The following is an 18,703-nucleotide window of genomic DNA, read 5'->3' as shown; positions in this document are numbered from 1 at the left end:
CAGAAATTTTTCATAGAAAGTTTTTTATGGATATCAGTGCTGATTTTGAGTAAGAATTTGCACATAACAAAGCCGAAATCAATTCAAATTTTTTCAAGAAAATAGTAAAACAGGTAAAACTCTATTTTGTTGGCATCTGTCCTATGACCATCAGTAGGAATCAACAGATTTGAAATTATAGAGAAGATGATCAAATTTTGAGGATTGAGATCCTCCAATCTTGTCTCAGCAGGAGTATTAAAATAAGTTTGAAAATAAGTCATCAGTTTTGCAACATGAAAGTCATGATAGGCAGAAAGAAATTCTTCATATGAGAAAAAATTAGCAATTTTTTCTTTAAAATCATCTTCAATTTTGGTTTTCAGAATAGTGTTGACAATGTCAGAATTTAATTCTATATCAACAGAATTTACTCGTGAGACTAGATCAGTGTGAAATTTACCCTTTCTAAGGTTGACAAAGAATTGATGAAGCATATCAGGGTAGTAGGTGTTGGGAATGGTCAAAATATGAGTCCATTTTTTAAATTCAAAGAGCTTAAGGACAGGTTCAAGGTCAAACTTACGGAATTCATGAGGGATAATTGTCCGTTGGGTGATGAAACCCTTCTGAGAAATCCATTCGAACCTATCCCGGGCATCATCGTCAATGAACTTTTGGCAATGGGATAGGTTCCACTGCAATCTGAGCCTCAGGTTGCTCCCTGGCAGTTCGTTTCCTCTTTCCACTTCGTGGAGCATCATGTACATCGGTTTGTTCACCAAACCTTGTTCTTGGTGACTTTCTGGTAGAAGTCTCAGTAGCTTGCTGGTTCTCAGCATTTTGCTCAGCAGTCTGCTGTTTCTCAATTTGCTCAACAGAAAGATCAGCAGTTTGCCTTTTCTTAGTTTGAGTAGTCCCCTTCTTTTTAGCAGACCGTTTTCCCTTTTTACTATGAGATTTAGTCCCTTTTCTGGGTGATTTCGTGATGGATGCGTCAACATCAGTAGGTTGCTCCAGTTCCTCTTCACCATCACTGACGGGAGGCAATGCTGTGGGCTGTTCCTCAGTTTGCTCAACAGAAGTAGTTTGCCGTTCCTCTGAATGTTTCTTTTGGGCCGAACCTTTCCCTTTTCCACCATGTTTTTTTGTTCCTCTCGTTGGTGATTTGGTGGTGGATGGCTCAACAATATCAATGTCTTCATCCCTCAACTTGAACCTTGTGGCGCGTCCGGCACTGACAAACCCTTCTTTAATTCTTACCATGATGAAATGCAGGATGTTTATGTTGCAGAGTACGATGAAAATGTGTATGAGAGTAACTTAGAGTGCGAATGGATTACAACAAATGTTTCTGGACTCGTCCAAAGAGAGTAAATTTTGAGTGGTTAGGGTTACGGGTGAGAATTGAGATTTATGGGGTGGTTGGCAGTTAGAGAAAGTTATGAGGGGTAATGAACGGGTAAAATGAATGTAATGATTTTGGACAAATCAATTTCTCAAAATTTGTTTAGAAGAGAGATGAATTTTGAATTTAAAATTTGGAGAGGATGAAGAGTTGCGTCTGAGACAATGGTAAGAAAAATGAACTGACTGAAGGAAAGGATTGTCTTACAAGATGCAATTTTTGAGTGTCGGACGTTCGAACGAAGTGAAGCATCCGACACAACCATCCGAAACAGAACTTTCGGGAAAAAATGATCAAGAATACTGTCGGACATCCGTTCATCAGGTATCGGACGTCCGATAAAGTGTGACCAGATAATTTTTCAAAAAAACTTCTCAATAATACCCAATTTTGTTCTCAAGAATACAAACTGATCTAGTGGAAGGGCTTTTGTGAGAATGTCAGCATTTTGATCTTTTGAACAAACATAGTGCACACAAATTTCACCTTTTTGGACGAGATCTCTAATGAAATGATGTTTTATGTCAATATGCTTTGTCCTAGAATGTTGACTGGATTTTTTTGTCAAATTTATAGCACTTGTATTGTCACAATACACAGGCACACAATCATATACTAATCCGAAATCATTCAAGCTACTTTTCATCCACATCAATTGAGCACAACATGCACCAGCGGCAACATATTCCGCTTCGACCGTAGACAATGATATAGCATTTTATTTCTTACTTAACCAAGACACTAAACAATTACCAAGAAAGTGGCATGTACCACTAGTACTCTTTCTATCTACTCTACATCCACTAAAGTCAGCATTCGAGAAATCATAGAAAGGAAATTCATGACATCTAGGATACCAAAGACCATAATTCAATGTTCTTTTCAAGTATCTAAAAATTCTTTTTACAACAAACAAGTGAGATTCTTTTGGACAAGATTGGAAACGAGCACATAAACAAACAACAAACATGATATCAGGTCTACTTGCAGTTAAATAAAGTAAGCTGCCAATCATACCTCTATATTTCTTTTCATCGACATTTATACCTTCTTCATCCTTGTCAAGTTTGGTAGATGTGCACATTGGTGTTCCAACTTACTTTGATTCCTCCATACCAAACCTTTTGAGCAGCTTCTTGGTGTATTTAGCTTGATCAATAAATGTTCCTTCTTGAGTTTGTTCCACTTGAAGCCCAAGGAAGAAATTCAATTCTCCAATCATGCTCATTTCAAACTCTTTTTGTATAATAGTGAAAAAATCCTTGCACAAATACTCATTAGTAGCACCAAAAATAATATCATCAACATATATTTGCACAATTGGTAGATCATTGGAACATTGTTTGGTGAAAAGAGTGGTGTCTACAATGCCCCTTTTAAAACTATTTTCAATCAAGAAACCACTTAAGCATTCATACCATACTCTTGGAACTTGTTTTAAACCATACAAAACTTTTGAGAGGTTAAACACATGATTTGGAAACATTTCGTTCTCAAAATCGGGAGGTTGATCAACATATACCTTTTGATCAATAAAATCATTTAAAAAAGTACTTTTAACATTCATTTGAAACAATTTAAAATTTTTAAAACATGCAAATGCCAAAAACATTCTAATAGATTCTAGTATTGCTATAGGAGCAAATGTTTCATCAAAGTCTATTTCTTCTTCTTGAGCACACCCCTTAGCAACTAGTCTAGCCTTGTTTCTCACCACTTCACCTTTGTCATTCATTTTATTTCTAAAAATGCATTTTGTGCCAATGATAGGATGATCTTGAGGTCTTTCAACTAATGTCCAAACCTTATTCCTTTCGAATTGATTTAGTTCCTCTTTCATAACTAAAATCCAGTTTTCATCTTTCAAGACATAAACAACATTTTTTGGTTCAAAATATGAGACTAATACAAAATTATCCATCAATTGTTTAGAGGAGGAACGAGTTCTGACCTTCTCGGATGGATCACCAATGATGAGTTCCTTAGAATGGTTTTGAACAAATTTTCAAACTCTTGGAAGATTGTTAGGTGTACCAACATCCCGGTTATTATCTTCCAGTACTGGACTAACTTGAGAACTATTTTCCTTTGAATTATTTTTTGGTGAAGTACTGTCTTGATAATTGATTGTGAGTTTCTTTAATTCTTTTTGAACACCTGCATCATCATCTTTACTACAACTTTTGGAAATATCACCATTAGATTCATCAAAAGTGACATGAATAGCTTCCTCTATAATGAGAGTCCTTCAATTATAGACTCTAAAGCCTCTTTTATTTTCACAATAACCCAAAAAATTCCTTCATCAGATTTTTTATTAAACTTTCCTTGATGTTTAAAATGAAGCATTTGCAACCAAAAACTTTAAAGTATCCAACAATAGGCTTTTTATCAAACATTAACTCAAAAGAAGTTTTGTTTAAAATTGGTCTCAAGAGAACTCTATTCATAGTATAGTAAGCTGTATTTATGGATTTAGCCCAAAAATATTTTGACAGGTTGTATTCACTTAACATGGTTCTTGCTGCTTCTTGAAGAGTTCTATTTTTTCTTTCAATAACTCCATTTTGTTGAGGAGTTCTTGCAATAGAAAATTCATGTGTAATTTCATTGTTATCACAAAATTCTGGAAGGCCACAAAAACGTAATTCTGAGCTATTATTACTCCTGATCTTAATGATTTTCAACCCAACCAGATTTTGAACTTTTGCAAATAATGAAACAAAGTTTTTGAAGACATCATTTTTGTGTGCAAGAAACATCACCGAAGTGTATCTAAAATAATCATCAACAACAACAAAGCAATATTTTTTGCCACCTAAGCTAGCAGTTTGTGTAGGACCAAATAAATCAAGATGTAAAAGTTTCAACGATTTTGAACTGGAAACACAATTCTTGGGTTTGAAGGAAACTTTTACTTGTTTTCCAAATTGACAAGCATCACAAATTTTGTCTTTTTCAAAGTTGATTTTTGGTAAACCTCTAACAAGTTTCTTTTTGAAAATTTCTTTTAACAAATTCATATTGAAATGACAAAACCTTCTATGCCACAACCAAGGATCTTCATCTACAGCTTTAAGACATTTAAGGCTGGAAGAATCAACATTTTCGAGAATAACTTTATAAATGTCATTCACTCTTTTTCTTTTGAAAATAATATTAAATTTTGAATCAAGAACAAGACATTCATGCTTTTTAAATAGCACAAACAGATTTCTGTCACACAATCGACTAACACTCAACAAATTTTAACTTAGATTATCAACTAGAAGAATATTGTGAATAAAAGTTTGACCATTCTTACCAACATCTCGAACTCCAACTGTTTTGGATTTGTTATCATCTCCAAATGTTACTTTTTCACTTGATTTTGACTTGAATTTGATGAATTGTGATAGATCACCAGTCATATGTCTTGAGTATCCACTATCTATGAACCATTTTGATTCCTTAATGACATTCACCAAGCTCATCTCATCATCACCAATGGCCATGGAAGTCATTTGAGCAGATTCCTCTTCTTTTTCGACTTCACCTTCTCAGTTGCAATCATTCCATATAATTTGAAAGTTGTTGAATTTTGGTTTTCGTTCAACATTTTCTTCCTTCTTTTTCTTCATTGGACACTCACTCACGTAATGTCCAGATTGGCCACATTTAAAATATTTATCAGTTTACTTTTTATTGAACTCTTGCTTCCCTTTATTTCTTGCATTGCCGAACTGATTTGGGAATGAGTTGCTGTTTCCTCATTTTCTGAACCTTCGTTTGTTGAGGATTCTCTTGAAACTTTTTGTAATGAGAGATAGATCACTGTCATCAACATCCGCATCTTCTCCATCCAGAGAGGCAGAATCATCTTCATCTTGTGATGCCTTTAGAGTAATGTTCCTTCTTACTTTTGCATCCTCTTCCTCTTGCACTTTGGGCTTAAGTTTCAACTCATAAAAAGTTAAAGAATTTATACGAGATTCAATAGGTAAGGAATTTAGATCTCTAGTTTCTTTAATGGCAGTCACTTTACTCTCCCAATCCTTGGATAAAGCATTCAGAATATTTCTATTTTTCTCACCTAGAGAGTATTCCTTTTCCAACACCTCTAAATCCTTAATGAGGTCATTGAATCTACAATACATCTTATCAATATTTTCATGAGGTTCCATCTTGAACGATTCATACTTGGTAATCGGAATAGATTTCTTTTGTTTTCTCACATTCTCACTCCCTTCATGGATTTCTCTAAGTTTGTCCCAAATTTCTTTAGCGGACTTACACCCTTTGACACTAATGGATTCATTTGAATCTAAGGCACTATACAACACATTCATAGCTTTAGCATTCAAGGTAAGGTGAGTTCTGTCTTCGTCAGTCAACTCATTTCTAGTTTTTGGTCTCGGTCTATGAGTGATTTCATCTATTATAGAGGCATCATATGGACCTTTATTGACAATGAACCACAACTCGATATCAATAGATTGCAAGAAAATGATCATTCTTTCCTTCCAACTCACATAATTGGATCCATTAAATATTGGGGGTCTAGTGACGGATTGTCCTTCAAAAAATAAGGCATTGTTGGTTGTTATTTTTACTCCAAATCCGATTGAGCTTAATCTCTAGAAAACTAAGCTCTGATACTAATTGTAAGGATCGAAGACAACTTAAGAGGGTGGTGAATTAGGTTATTTAAAAACTAATCAAGTTGTGAGACTCTTTTTCCTCAATTCGAAACTTACCCTCTTTTCTAGATGACCACACAATGTAGCAATTAATGAGAGATCAAGATTGCTTGTGAGTAGAAGAGAAAGACAGTTTGTATTTGCAAAATAATCAGCAGTAGAGAAGTGATAGCAAACTAGAATCACTTCTAAGCTCCTCTTGAGTTTGAATACGCTTTATAGAGTAAGTTTCTTCAAATTGATCAATTACAACCAATTTTTGTGTACAAAAGAAAGATCACTTCCTCCTTGCCTTAAGCCAAACTTGGTCAAATTAGGAAGTTTTACTATCACTCATATAACCCTCACAAAACTACACTGTTGAAGTAATTTTCTCACATAAGAAAAGCTTCTATGAAATTTACACAACTAAGAGTTAGGAAGTTTTACTATCACTCAGATAACTCTCACAAAACTACACTGTTGAAGTAATTTTCTCACATAAGAAAAGTTTCTATGAAATTTACACAACTAAGAGTATAAATCTTTCTTGAAGAGTATTTTCTCACTAAAATCACTCTTGATATGATGTAATCTCAATGTACAAAGTTGTTTTAAAGTGGTTGACTTTGCTCTTTTTATAGGAGACCAAAAAATTCCTTCATTAAAGCTTCCAACGGATAGAAGGCAGCTACAGAGTCAACTAACCGTTGGTAGTGTCGGACGTCCGATGAACCCATTTTTTGCATCCGAATGCAGGCAGTGAGCTCAAGAAAATTTCTTGACTTATTTAGGACGTTTGGTACTTTTAATGTATGCGTCCGAAAGTAGGGAGTGAGACTGAGAATTCTTCTTCAATTCTTTTCGGACTTCCAGTAAGCCAAAGCTTTGCGTATGAAGTGTCGCAATGTTTGTCGGATGTCCGATGCTCTAATGATGAGCGTCCGATCGAAGTTAGTGAACTTAGAAGGAATAACGTAATATTTTCGGACGTCCGAGAGTGGAGTTCTTCATGCGTCCGAAGTTACGCAATGATTGTCGGTCGTCCTATCCAGTCTTCTTGTGCGTCCAACAGCAGATTTAGTATTCTTTGTTCTTAGTCTTTAAACTTGTTTTGTTTCATTTCTAAAAAGGTCTATTGAGAAAATATTAGTAACATCCATTTGTTTTGTAATCATCAAAAATTACTGACTGAGATAACAAGCCAGTTATTATCTTTTCTAAAATCATTCAAACCTTCCCCAAAAATTATAAAAGTTATACCAAAACACTCATTGTGATTTCAGGCCAAAATTTTACCAATGGCTGACATATTCATTGCAAGGAAGAGAAAGAAAAATCAATGTTAATGTGAAAACTCTCTAATTGAAACGAGGAAACAAAGAAATGAAAACATAGGCCAATGGAAGTTCTAGCCTAAACTCTTAATCAAAGCTGTAAATGGGAGCAAGAACTTCACCGAGGCTTTATGGTGGCTAGATTAATCAATTATGATGACTAATGGTGATTTTCGGAGATAGCAGTGGTGTTGGCCTAAGCCACCAGCGATTTCCTTCTCTTTCTCCTCTGATTTTGTCTTTTCCCTTTTCTTTTTTTATTTTTTTCTGTTTGATTTGTGGGAGAGTAGAAGCAGAGAGGGCGACGCCGGGAGAGAGGTTTTCTTTTTGTGTGAGTGTGTGACAGTGTTTTTTTTTGTGTGTGACCTGTCCGAGTGGGAGTTTTAGTATGTGATTTTTTTTTCTAGGAGCCGAACCGAGAGTTCAGAGAGGGAGGAAAAAGTGGTCCATTTTTTTTCTTCTTGGTAAGTGTGTTAGGATAAAAACTTAAAATTAATGGTTAGGATAAAATAGGATTATGCGTCCTATTCCCCTCCCTTTGATCCATTTTTGGTAGGTGTTAAAGGATAGAATTTGGATGATGAGTTGTTCTTGTACTATCCAAAACTTGGAGAAAACGAAAAGCAAGAAAAATCCATTCAAAAAATCTGCCCAAAAATTTATTATTGCTGGTTCATTGCATGAAGAAGGAGAAATCGCGTGCGTGCACTGCAGGCGCGCATGAAACCACAAATTTTTTTTTCTTTTTTGCACAAACCTACAAAACAAAAATTAAAATAATCATTCAAGCAATTTAAGTGAAAAACAACACATTTGAAATTAAGAAAAATTTGGTGTCTACAAGTGGCTCTACACTACTACTCAAGGATGTCAAGCATGCTCCAGATATTTGCTTGAACTTGATTTCTATTGGAAACTTGATGATGATGGTTTTGGTAATAACTTTGATGATGGTAAATGGTAGCTCAGTAAAGGATCCCTAGTTGTAACTCGAGGTATGAAATTGAAGGCAAATTTGTATTTGTTATAAGCTTCAATTTCTAAAGACGCTGTGAATTTGGTGGAGAAGCAAAATTCACTTGAGTTGTGGCACAAGAGGTTGAGTCACATTAGTGCAAAGGGAGTTGAGACTTTGGTGAAGAAGAATGCTCTTCCGGGTGTGAAGAATGCAAGTTTGGAGAAGTGTCCTCATTGTCTTGTACGAAAACAATATCGAGTATCTTTCAAAACTTATCCTCCTCACTGAATCCGCAATTTGCTAGATTTGGTGCATTCAGATGTTTTTGGTCCTTTAAAAGTATAAACTTTTGGGGGCGCATCTTACTTTGTTACTTTTATTGATGATCATTTCAGGAAACTATGGGTTTATACCTTGAAAACAAAAGATCAAGTGCTTGGTAAGTTTAAAGAGTTTCAAGCTTTGGTCGAAAAGCAAACTGGAAGAAAATTGAAATGCATCTAAATAGATAATGGGGGTGAGTATGAGGACCATTTGAAGAATATTGTAAGCAACAGGGAATTAAATAGCAGAAGATGCCTCCAAAGACTCCTCAGCTGAATGGTTTGGCCGAGAGAATGAATAGAACATTGATGGAGAGAGTTAGATGCCTACTTGCAGAGTCGAAATTGCCAAAGTCCTTTTGGGGTGAAGTTTTGTATATTATTGCTCATGTTATTAATTTGATTCCTACTGTTGCTTTGCAGGGTAATGTTCCAAAAAATGTTTGGACTGGTAAAAACACCTCATATTCTCATTTGAGAGTTTTTGGTTGCAAAGTTTATATTCATGTTCCAAAAGATAAGAGGTCAAAGTTAGATACAAAAAGTAGACCATGCATCTTTGTTGGTTATCGCCAAGATGAGTTTGGTTACAGACTGTATGATTTAGTTGCGAAGAAATTTGTGAGAAGCTGTGATGTTGTGTTTCTTGAAAACCAAACCCTCGATGATATTGAGAAGACAGACTCTCATATCCATGATAACCTCATAGATTTTAAGTTAGTTTCTATATCACAGTTACCTAGAAGAGCTGATGGAAGAATTGATATGCAGCATGATGATGTTGTTGATGACCAGCATGATGGCGATACACATAATCCTGTAGATGTTGATGATGATCAACTCACTCATTCTATGGTAGATCCACAAGAAGCTCCACTCAGAATGTCTACAAGAGTTAAACAACAATCTACTAGATATTCTCCAAATGAGTATGTGCTCCTAACTGATGGGGGAGAGCCTAAATACTTTGAAGAAGTTATGGAGAATGCAGACAAGCCGCAATGGTTGCATGTTATGAAGGATAAGATGAAATCCTTGTATGATAATCAAACATTTGAGTTGTTAAAATTACTAAAGGGTAAAAGAGTTTTGAAGAATAGGTGGATTTACAGATTGAAACAGGAATAGGGTTCTTCAACACCATGATATAAAGCAAGATTTGTTGTTAAAGGTTTCAGTCAAAAAAAAGGAGTTGATTTTGAAGAAATTTTTTCGCCCATAGTTAAAATGTCTTCAATTCAAACTATGTTAGGGTTAGAAGTAAACCTTGATTTAGAGATTGAGCAAATGGATGTGAAGACGGCTTTTTTTCATGGTGATTTGAATGAAGAAATTTATATGGAGCAGCCAGAGGGATTTTAAATGAAAGGAAAAGAGGATTATGTGTGCAAGTTGAAAAAAGCTTGTATGGCTTGAAACAAGCTCCAAGACAGTGATACAAAAAATTTGAGTCTGTTATGCAATGGTAAGGCTACAAGAAACTCACTTCTGATCATTGTGTGTTTGTACAAAAGTTTTCACATGATAATTTATTATTTTGCTGTTCTATGTTGATGATATGCTCATCGTTCGTCAAAGTGCTTTTAGAATTGCTAAGTTGAAATAGGAGTTGAGCAAGTCTTTTGCTATGAAAGACTTAGGACCAGCAAAGCTAATTCTTGGTGTAAGAATTTTGCGAGACAGGAAAGTAAGGAAACTTTGGCTATCACAGGAAAAGTACATTGAAAAGGTACTTCAAAGGTTTCGAATGGAGAAGGCTAAACCTGTTAGCACTCCTCTTCCAACGCATATAAAGTTGAGCATCTCACAATGTCCCTCTACTGGAGAAGATAAGGAATATATGAGGAAGGTTCCTTATTCATCTGCGGTTGGTAGTCTCATGTATGCAATGGTGTGTACGAGGCCTGATATAGCTCATGCAGTCAGTACCATGAGCCGATTTCTCTCAAAAATTGGAGGAGAACATTGGAATGCCTTGAAGTGGATTTTGAGATATCTTTGGGGTACTTCAGATTTGAAACTTTGTTTTGGAAGTGAGAAGTTAGTCTTCACTAGTTATACTAATGCTGATATGGCTAAAGATGTTGATACAAGGAAGTCTACTTCGGGTTACTTGATTACTTATACAGGGGGAGTAGTTTCTTGGCAATCTAGATTGTAAAAATGTGTTGCATTATCAACCACTAAAGCCGAATTTTTTGCAGCTACTGAAGCATGCAAGGAGTTCCTGTGGTTGAAAAAGTTTCTAAGGGAACTTGGTTGCTCTCAAGAGAGATATAGGTTGCTTTGTGACAATCAAAGCGCAATTCATCTTGGAAAGCATCCAACTTTTCATTTCAAATCTAAACATATTGATGTGAGATATCGTTGGTTACATGATGTGTTGAATGAGAAGTTGATTGAACTTAAAAAGGTACATACGGATGATCATGGTGCTGATATAATGACCAAGTCATTGGCAAGATGGAAGTTTGAAGTGTGTTGCTCACTTGCCAGGATGGCAAGTTCCTCCACATAGTCGGGAGAGGGGAGATTTGTTGGGATTTTGGGCTCCCAACTTATGTGGAAAAGTCCAAAATTAATGGGTAATTATCTAGGCCCATTAAGGAGTTGCTCTACCTATTTATAGGTCAAATTAGGTTTATTCCAAAGGCAGAAAAGTGGAAAAAATGCAGAAAATTCTGGAGAGAAATTTCAGCAAGTTTCTGGTTTGAGCAGTTGCAGTAAATTGCCCGATTGACATAGCAAACGATGTCTGATCAGCCTGAAATTTTAACTAAAGGTAGAGGACATCCAATTCTAATTATGGATGGTGGAGATCGGATTTCAACAGTTCAATCTTTAGTTATAAATTTTGGACTGCTGCTGTTTTTTGGTGAAGTTTTTCACAGTTTTTGTTCTTTATTTGGGATTTGGTGTCTTTGTTGATTGTTTAAGGCCATATCTCAATTGTGTACTTGTTGAAAGTTGTATTTTACTTTTAATTGGTGATAGTAGAGTAATTTGTGGTGGGCTCAAGAGACTCGTGGTTTTTCCTCTTCACTTTGGAGAGGTTTTCCACGTAAAAATTCTTGTGTCTTCTTGTGGTTGTTTTTTTTGTGTTCGTGGGTTAATTTATCTTTTGTTAGTTGCTGATTTTTTGTCTTGCTTAATGCTCATAATCTGTTCTAACAAATTGGGGAGGTTTTCGCTGCTCGTTGTGGTTATTCAAAACCCAGTACCTCTTAACACTTTTTGATAAAAAATAAATTCATTAACGAATTGTAGAAAATCGTTATGCAGTACCTCGACGTGATATGAGTGTGTGATTTTCTTTTTTTAAGGGCTAAAATAACTTATTTTGGTTTTTTTAACCCATATTGTAGGGTGGCTCTAGAAAGATATGAAATATCTTCCTCCAAGTCCTACATACGACTTTCATCGAATACGACTTTCCACAAAATTCAATATGTATCTATGAGATTGAGTATGAAATTCTGTTTACTTACTTTAAATTGAGTATCCCATTCCTACTAGGATTAGAAATCTTGTATTTTTCATATCCATACGATTGAATCCTTAGGTTTCTGAAATAGTGTAAAAGAACTGCTTCGAATTATTGCTATTTGACTCGGACCTATTCTAAAAAAGTTGAAGTATTTCGAATTATTTGTTGACACATACAAAGTTAGGGAAAACCTTTGAAATTATTCCAATGTTGAACCTTGGACCTACAACAGTTCTGAATCAAATCTTTTTAGAAAGAAGATTTTTTGTCTTATGGTAGCCTTATCTAGTCTCCTTATGAAACTTTCGTATACTTCACATGCCATTATCAAATAATACAAGTTTTGGATAAGAATCTACAATGCACTATAACGCCTTTGTTAACGATCCTTTACTCCAACAGCATATAGGGTTCCTCAAACAATGTGATATCTCACACCAGATAAATCCTTAACCTTTCCCTTGCTTACTAAGAATACAAAATGTTCTTGTAAATAATGGCCAATACCGAGTATATCGGCAATGATTTCAAATCCAGAGGTTAATCGTACTCTTTCAACTTTACATAAAGCAGAGTTTGGTATTTGATTTACGTCATTGTTTTAATGGTGAGTTAAACATGCACTAGAAATAATAGATTTGCAATTTAATAGATACAATATACCAAAATTTTTTTAAATAGATCTGAAAAATACAATAAATTTTCAAATTATTTTCTAATAAGATAAATCATTGCATCTCCTTTCTATGCATGTTACAATTTGCTAATCAACGGCTTTAAGTTCCATGATGAGAGTTGTTGAGATAGGCCTAAAACTAAAAAAAAAAATTCAGATCTAAAATAAATTTGGATGTAACAATAAAATAAAATAAAAATAAAATTCTCATTAGGAACCCCTGTGAGAAATAAAAAATTCTCACTAAGAAATCTTAAAAGAGACTTTATTCGAAAAATAAAATACATGAAATTCATGGATGGGAGACATTTGGTGGTCTCCTTTTTGAAAAGGAAAGCCTTTTGAGAAGCGGAGAAAAAGTAGAGAAAACTGAAGAAAATGAGAGATAGAGAGAGAATTTTAAAAGGTTAAGCCATTTTGAAAATGGATCAAGGGTTTTCATGAATCTGATGTTAAAATTCCATATTTAGGTTAATTGTGACTTGGGAAAACATTGGATTTGAGTTAAAGTGATTTGGAAAGAAGAAAAATGAACAGTTTTTGTCCGATTTTCTTGATTAAACTATTGATGAATCTGCCTTGATAGAATAAAGTTAGGCAACCGGTTGGCCGATCTAGCTAGTTGCTCTCTATCAACCCTACATCATTTTAGTAAATAGATCATATCTTTGTTTAGGAAATTCAGAATTGAGTGGCGTTTATGGGTTTGAAACTAGACTCAAAGAGCTTTAAGTCCACATAAAAATCTCACCCTATTTCTATACCTACAAGAGTCGATGAACCTTTAAAATTGACTTATATGTTTCTCTTAAGCGTGAAAATGATCTTTGCGATGGGTTATTGATTGAGTATAGTGTTTAGATTCCTTTTTATGATAAATTATCATAGTTAAGAATCTTTAGAGTTTGAACTACGTACTTTTAATATATTTAGGTGGGAAATGATTTCTATTGGAAGGTTTGGAAATGAATTGGATGCTAACACGCTTGGTGAGATAAGTAGTTCATGTACTCTTCATCTTTGAAAACATATTTGTCAATCTCTCGTAATTTTGAAAGCTATTTTGTATATTAAAAATGGCATAAGCATGTGTATATTATTGATGTACTATATATATAAGATCATCATTAAATAAGAATGATGGATACTACATTGTTAAGCTCTTCTATAAGGCTGCTTTTGACAGGACTAACTCCTTATGTGGTAGTTAGCATTGATGAAAATGGATGTTATTGTTATCATTGAACGGGATAGTCGTATGGTAATTAGCATCATTAGAGGCTAACCGTTTTGTAGTTAGTACCTTAAAACACGGTTGGCTAAGAACAGGATATCCATGGTCAATTAATAAATTTAAATCTTGAGTTTAGTTGTGATGATCTACATTGTAAATGCTATTGTCTACATTCAAAGAGGCTTAAGATAAGGATTGAGGAGTCTAGAACTTGAAAGTGGCTGCAATGAAGGAAATAGAAGTTTATTTTTAAGTGTTGGCCTTCCTTTGTGTTAGGTTTATGAGTAAAGAATTATGTTCCATATTGATCGGAGAGATGCAAAAAGAGTGGTTAATATATAAGTAAGGGCTCAAGACCTAATGGTTTAAGCTTTTGGGTCAGAATTAGGTTCCTGACTTACATATTGGGCTCTTTGGTGGATTCTCTCGAGGTGTTTTCTCCTATCAAATTGGTATCAGAGTTTTAGGTTGCGGGACTGGGTTATTCATAGACAAGTGGATTTTTCTCGGTGAAAATTCTCTTCTTGGTGATGGATCAAAGTGCCATGAAGTTTGGTTGGTGTTGGACTAGGTGCGCTATGGGTTTGGCAGGGGTCCGATTGGTGTTAGACGAAGGAGCCAAGGGTTGGCAGCGGTTCAGAATACAATTTGGATGTTGAAGAAGAGTATGTCCATATTTGGGAGAAGAGGTAACCTCGGTGATAAAGGTGGGCTTGCATTGAGTATTAAAGTGGGTTCGAAAAAGGGCTTGTAAATTTGAGTTTAATGTGACGGGCTACTCATGAAGGGAGAGATTTGTTAGATTCATTAGTAAAGGATTATGTCCCATATTGGTCCGAGAGATGGAAAAAGAGTGGTTAATATGTGACAATTTCTGAGTAAATTGGCTGAATGCCCTCTTACTTGATGATCATTTCCCTTAAATAAGAATTTCTGTACAATCTATTTTAGGTAGTCATCTATACATAGCTAATTACAGCTAATGCCCTAATTACTGATATTCTATTCTAGGTAAGTATATATACACAATTAATGAACAAATCTTGGGCATGATTTATGCCATAATCTTTGCTACAATTTCTGCCATCATCTTATGCCATAATCTCTTCCATTGATATCCCCCCTCAAATTGATGCTGGGTGATCAACTAGCATCAATTTGTCAACAAGAAAGTGATGTCTAGGTTTGGAAAGAGCCTTAGTAAACACATCAGCAGTTTGGAGAGCAGTGGTGATATGCGGAAGAGAGATGACATGAGCATCAAATGCTTCACGAATAGAGTGACAATCTACTTCAATGTGCTTGGTACGCTCATGAAATACTGGGTTAGCAGCAATTTGAATAGCACTAGTGTTATCTGCATGGAGCAGAGTAGGCTCAATTTGAGGAAACCCAAGTTCACCCAACAATCCACGAAGCCAAACAATTTCAGAACACGCAGAGGACATGGCCCGATACTCAGACTCAGTAGAAGACATAGACACCCGATCTTGCTTCTTGCTTTTCCAAGAAACGAGAGAGTTACCAATAAACATGCACCAACCGGTAATGGAACGTCTAGTATCAGAACAACCAGCCCAATCAGCATCACTGTATGCAACCAGACGAATAGGAGAGTCGACTTGAAAGAAAAGACCTCGAGCAGAAATGCCTTTCAAATAGCGAACAATGCGACGAACAGCGGCGAGATGTAGGTGCCGAGGGGCTTGCATAAATTGACTGACTTGTTGAACAACAAAAGAAATATCAGGCCGAGTAATGGTCAGATAATTGAGACTGCCTACCAGCTGTCTATATAAAGAAGGATCAGATAGAAAATCACCCTCATCATGACGATATTTAACATTCACCTCCAAGGGAGTATCAACTGAACGACCATCTTGAAGGCCAGCCAAAGCAATTAACTCTTGAATGTATTTATGCTGGTGTAAGAAGATACCAGCTGAGGTGGAACGCACCTCAAGACCTAAAAAATACTGTAAAGGACCCAAGTCCTTCATATGAAAAGAAGTCTGAAGATGATCTTGAAGCTTAGAAATCAAGTCAGGAGCAGTCCCTGTAATAACAATATCATCAACATATACCAGAAGCAGGACAATTCCTTTAGGTGTGTTGAAAAGAAACAAAGAGGAGTCATACTGACTTTGGACAAATGAGAAATTAATAAGCGTAGAATGAAACTTATCAAACCAAGCACGTGGAGCCTGTTTCAAACCATAGAGTGATCGTTTCAACTTACAAATATCAAATGAAGGTGTAGAAAATAACCCTGATGGTGGAGTCAATAAATTTCTTCTTTAAGATCCCCATTTAAAAAGGCATTCTTAACATCCATTTGTCGCAATGACCAGCCCTTAGAAGCAACAATAACTAGAACAAGGAGCACTGTTGTCATTTTTGCGACGGGTGCAAATGTCTCCTCATAATTTATTCCATATTCTTGTTTATTACCAAGTGCCACCAACCTCGCTTTATATCGATCAAGTGAGCCATCAGACCGTAGCTTAATGGAATAGATCCACTTACAACCAATGGGCTTAACACCACTAGGACATGGAACAATATCCCAAGTATGATTCTCCTGGAGAGCATGAAGTTCTTCTTGCATAGCTTTTACCCAACATGCATGCTTAGTTGCTTGAGAATAAGAGGTAGGAACTGCAGTATTAGCTAAAGTGGCAGAGAAGCCATACCTAGCAGGAGGGTGACGGATACGAGAAGATCTTCGAAGAACCACTGGAGCAAGCATTGGTTCAGGGTCGGGGAAGGATTTGTGATGATGGGGCCCTACGTCGTTGATAGACAATGCCGGGTTTAAAACGCTCAATTGGTGGCGAGATATCATCAAAGCTAGAAAGAAGGACACGCTTGGAAGGCAAAACATGCTGCTGAAAATAGTACTCATGCTCAAAGAAAATTACATTTCTAGAAACGCGGAAACGGTTAGCAACAGCATCATAGCATAAAAATCCTTTCTGAGTGGTGCTATAACCCACAAAAGCACACCGAACTGATTGGGCTGTAAGCTTGTGACGCTCATGAGGTGGCAAGTGAACAAAACAAACACAGCCAAATGGGTGTAACATGTGATAATCAGAATGGACACCAAAAAGGCGATAATAAGGAGAGTCAAAACCCAATTGTTGAGAAGGCAGATGATTAATCAAATACACTGCAGTTGTCAAAGCTTCAACCCAAAATTTAGACGGCACTGAAGACTGTAAGAGTAATGTTCGAACAATATCCAACAAGTGACGGTTTTTACGCTCAGCCACCCCATTCTGTTGGGGCGTATAAGGACATGATCGCTGAGAGAGAATGTCTTTATGTTGCAAGAAGGCTTGAAAGGTATGTGACACATATTCGCCACCATTATCAGATTGGAAAATCTTAATAGTTGTGAAAAATTGTGTCTCAATATAAGCCACAAAAGTTTGAAAAACAGTAAATACCTCAGCTTTGGTGCGCAAAAAATATATCCATGTGAACCGACTATAGTCATCAATGAACGCCACAAAATATCTATAATGCGCATGTGAAATGACAGGAGTAATGCCCCAAACATCACTGTGTATTATCTCAAAACATGCATTAGCACTACTACCATAAGTAGGAAAAGGTAAAGTTTTGCTTTTTCCTAACTTACAAGTAGAACAATCAAGAGACAATGCAAGAGTAGAACACTGATCTTTTTTTCCAAGAAGACCACGCTTCATCAAATTAGATAATATCACATTATTTGGATGACCTAATCGCCTATGCCAAACGTCAGCCTTATTTTCAACAATCATAGAGGCTAAAGATAAAGGTGTAGGAATAGCAAATTGCAACGGAAATAATCTTCCCACTTTAGGCCCCCTTGCGATCACTTCCCCGTCATCTGATCCTGCACACGACAACCATCATGAGAGAAGTTGACAATGCAGTTATCATCCACCAACTGACCAACAGAAATTAAACTAGTAGACAACTTAGGAGCGACAAAAACATGACAAAAAGAATGTCCAAGATCACCAATGGCTGTAATTGGAAGATTACTACCATTAGCAATATGTATATTTTATCTACCAGTATACTGCTGCAAATTCTGTAACGAATCAGTAGAGCCGGTCATATGATTGGATGCTCCAGAATCAACAAACCAAGTAGAAGAGATTGTCTTACCTTGGCCCTGAAGCCCAAGGGCAGAAAATGCTGTGAGAATCATCTGTTGGACTATTTCTGGAGTAAGAACAGCCTGATTGGTGCTTGTGGTTGTAAGTGGAGGATCGATAACAGTAGGATCTGGAACTGCAGCGTGAAAAGCTTGAGTTCGCCTGTTTTCTGGTCGTGTAGGACAGTCCTTGATAATATGTCCATTCTGTTTACAGTAATTGCAAAATTTCTTACCACAATTGCGAGCAATATGTCCAAACTCCTTGCAGCTGTAGCACTGCATTGATCCCTTTCCTCTATTCCTCTCTTGTGCAGCATAAGCAACATTGACCACTTCTGATGTCCCTCCAGATGCACTTAGAACAGATTGTGTAGCCAATCGCTGTTCTTCCCGTAATAATTCACCAAGACAAACATCCAAAGAAGGAACCGGATTTCGATTCAGCAATCCACCCCGAGTAACCTCAAATTCTGATCTCAGTTTCATC

This window comes from Coffea arabica, chromosome 2e (assembly GCF_036785885.1).
Source record: "Coffea arabica cultivar ET-39 chromosome 2e, Coffea Arabica ET-39 HiFi, whole genome shotgun sequence".
Taxonomy (NCBI): domain Eukaryota; kingdom Viridiplantae; phylum Streptophyta; class Magnoliopsida; order Gentianales; family Rubiaceae; genus Coffea; species Coffea arabica.
Note: the sequence above shows the minus strand (reverse complement) of the source record.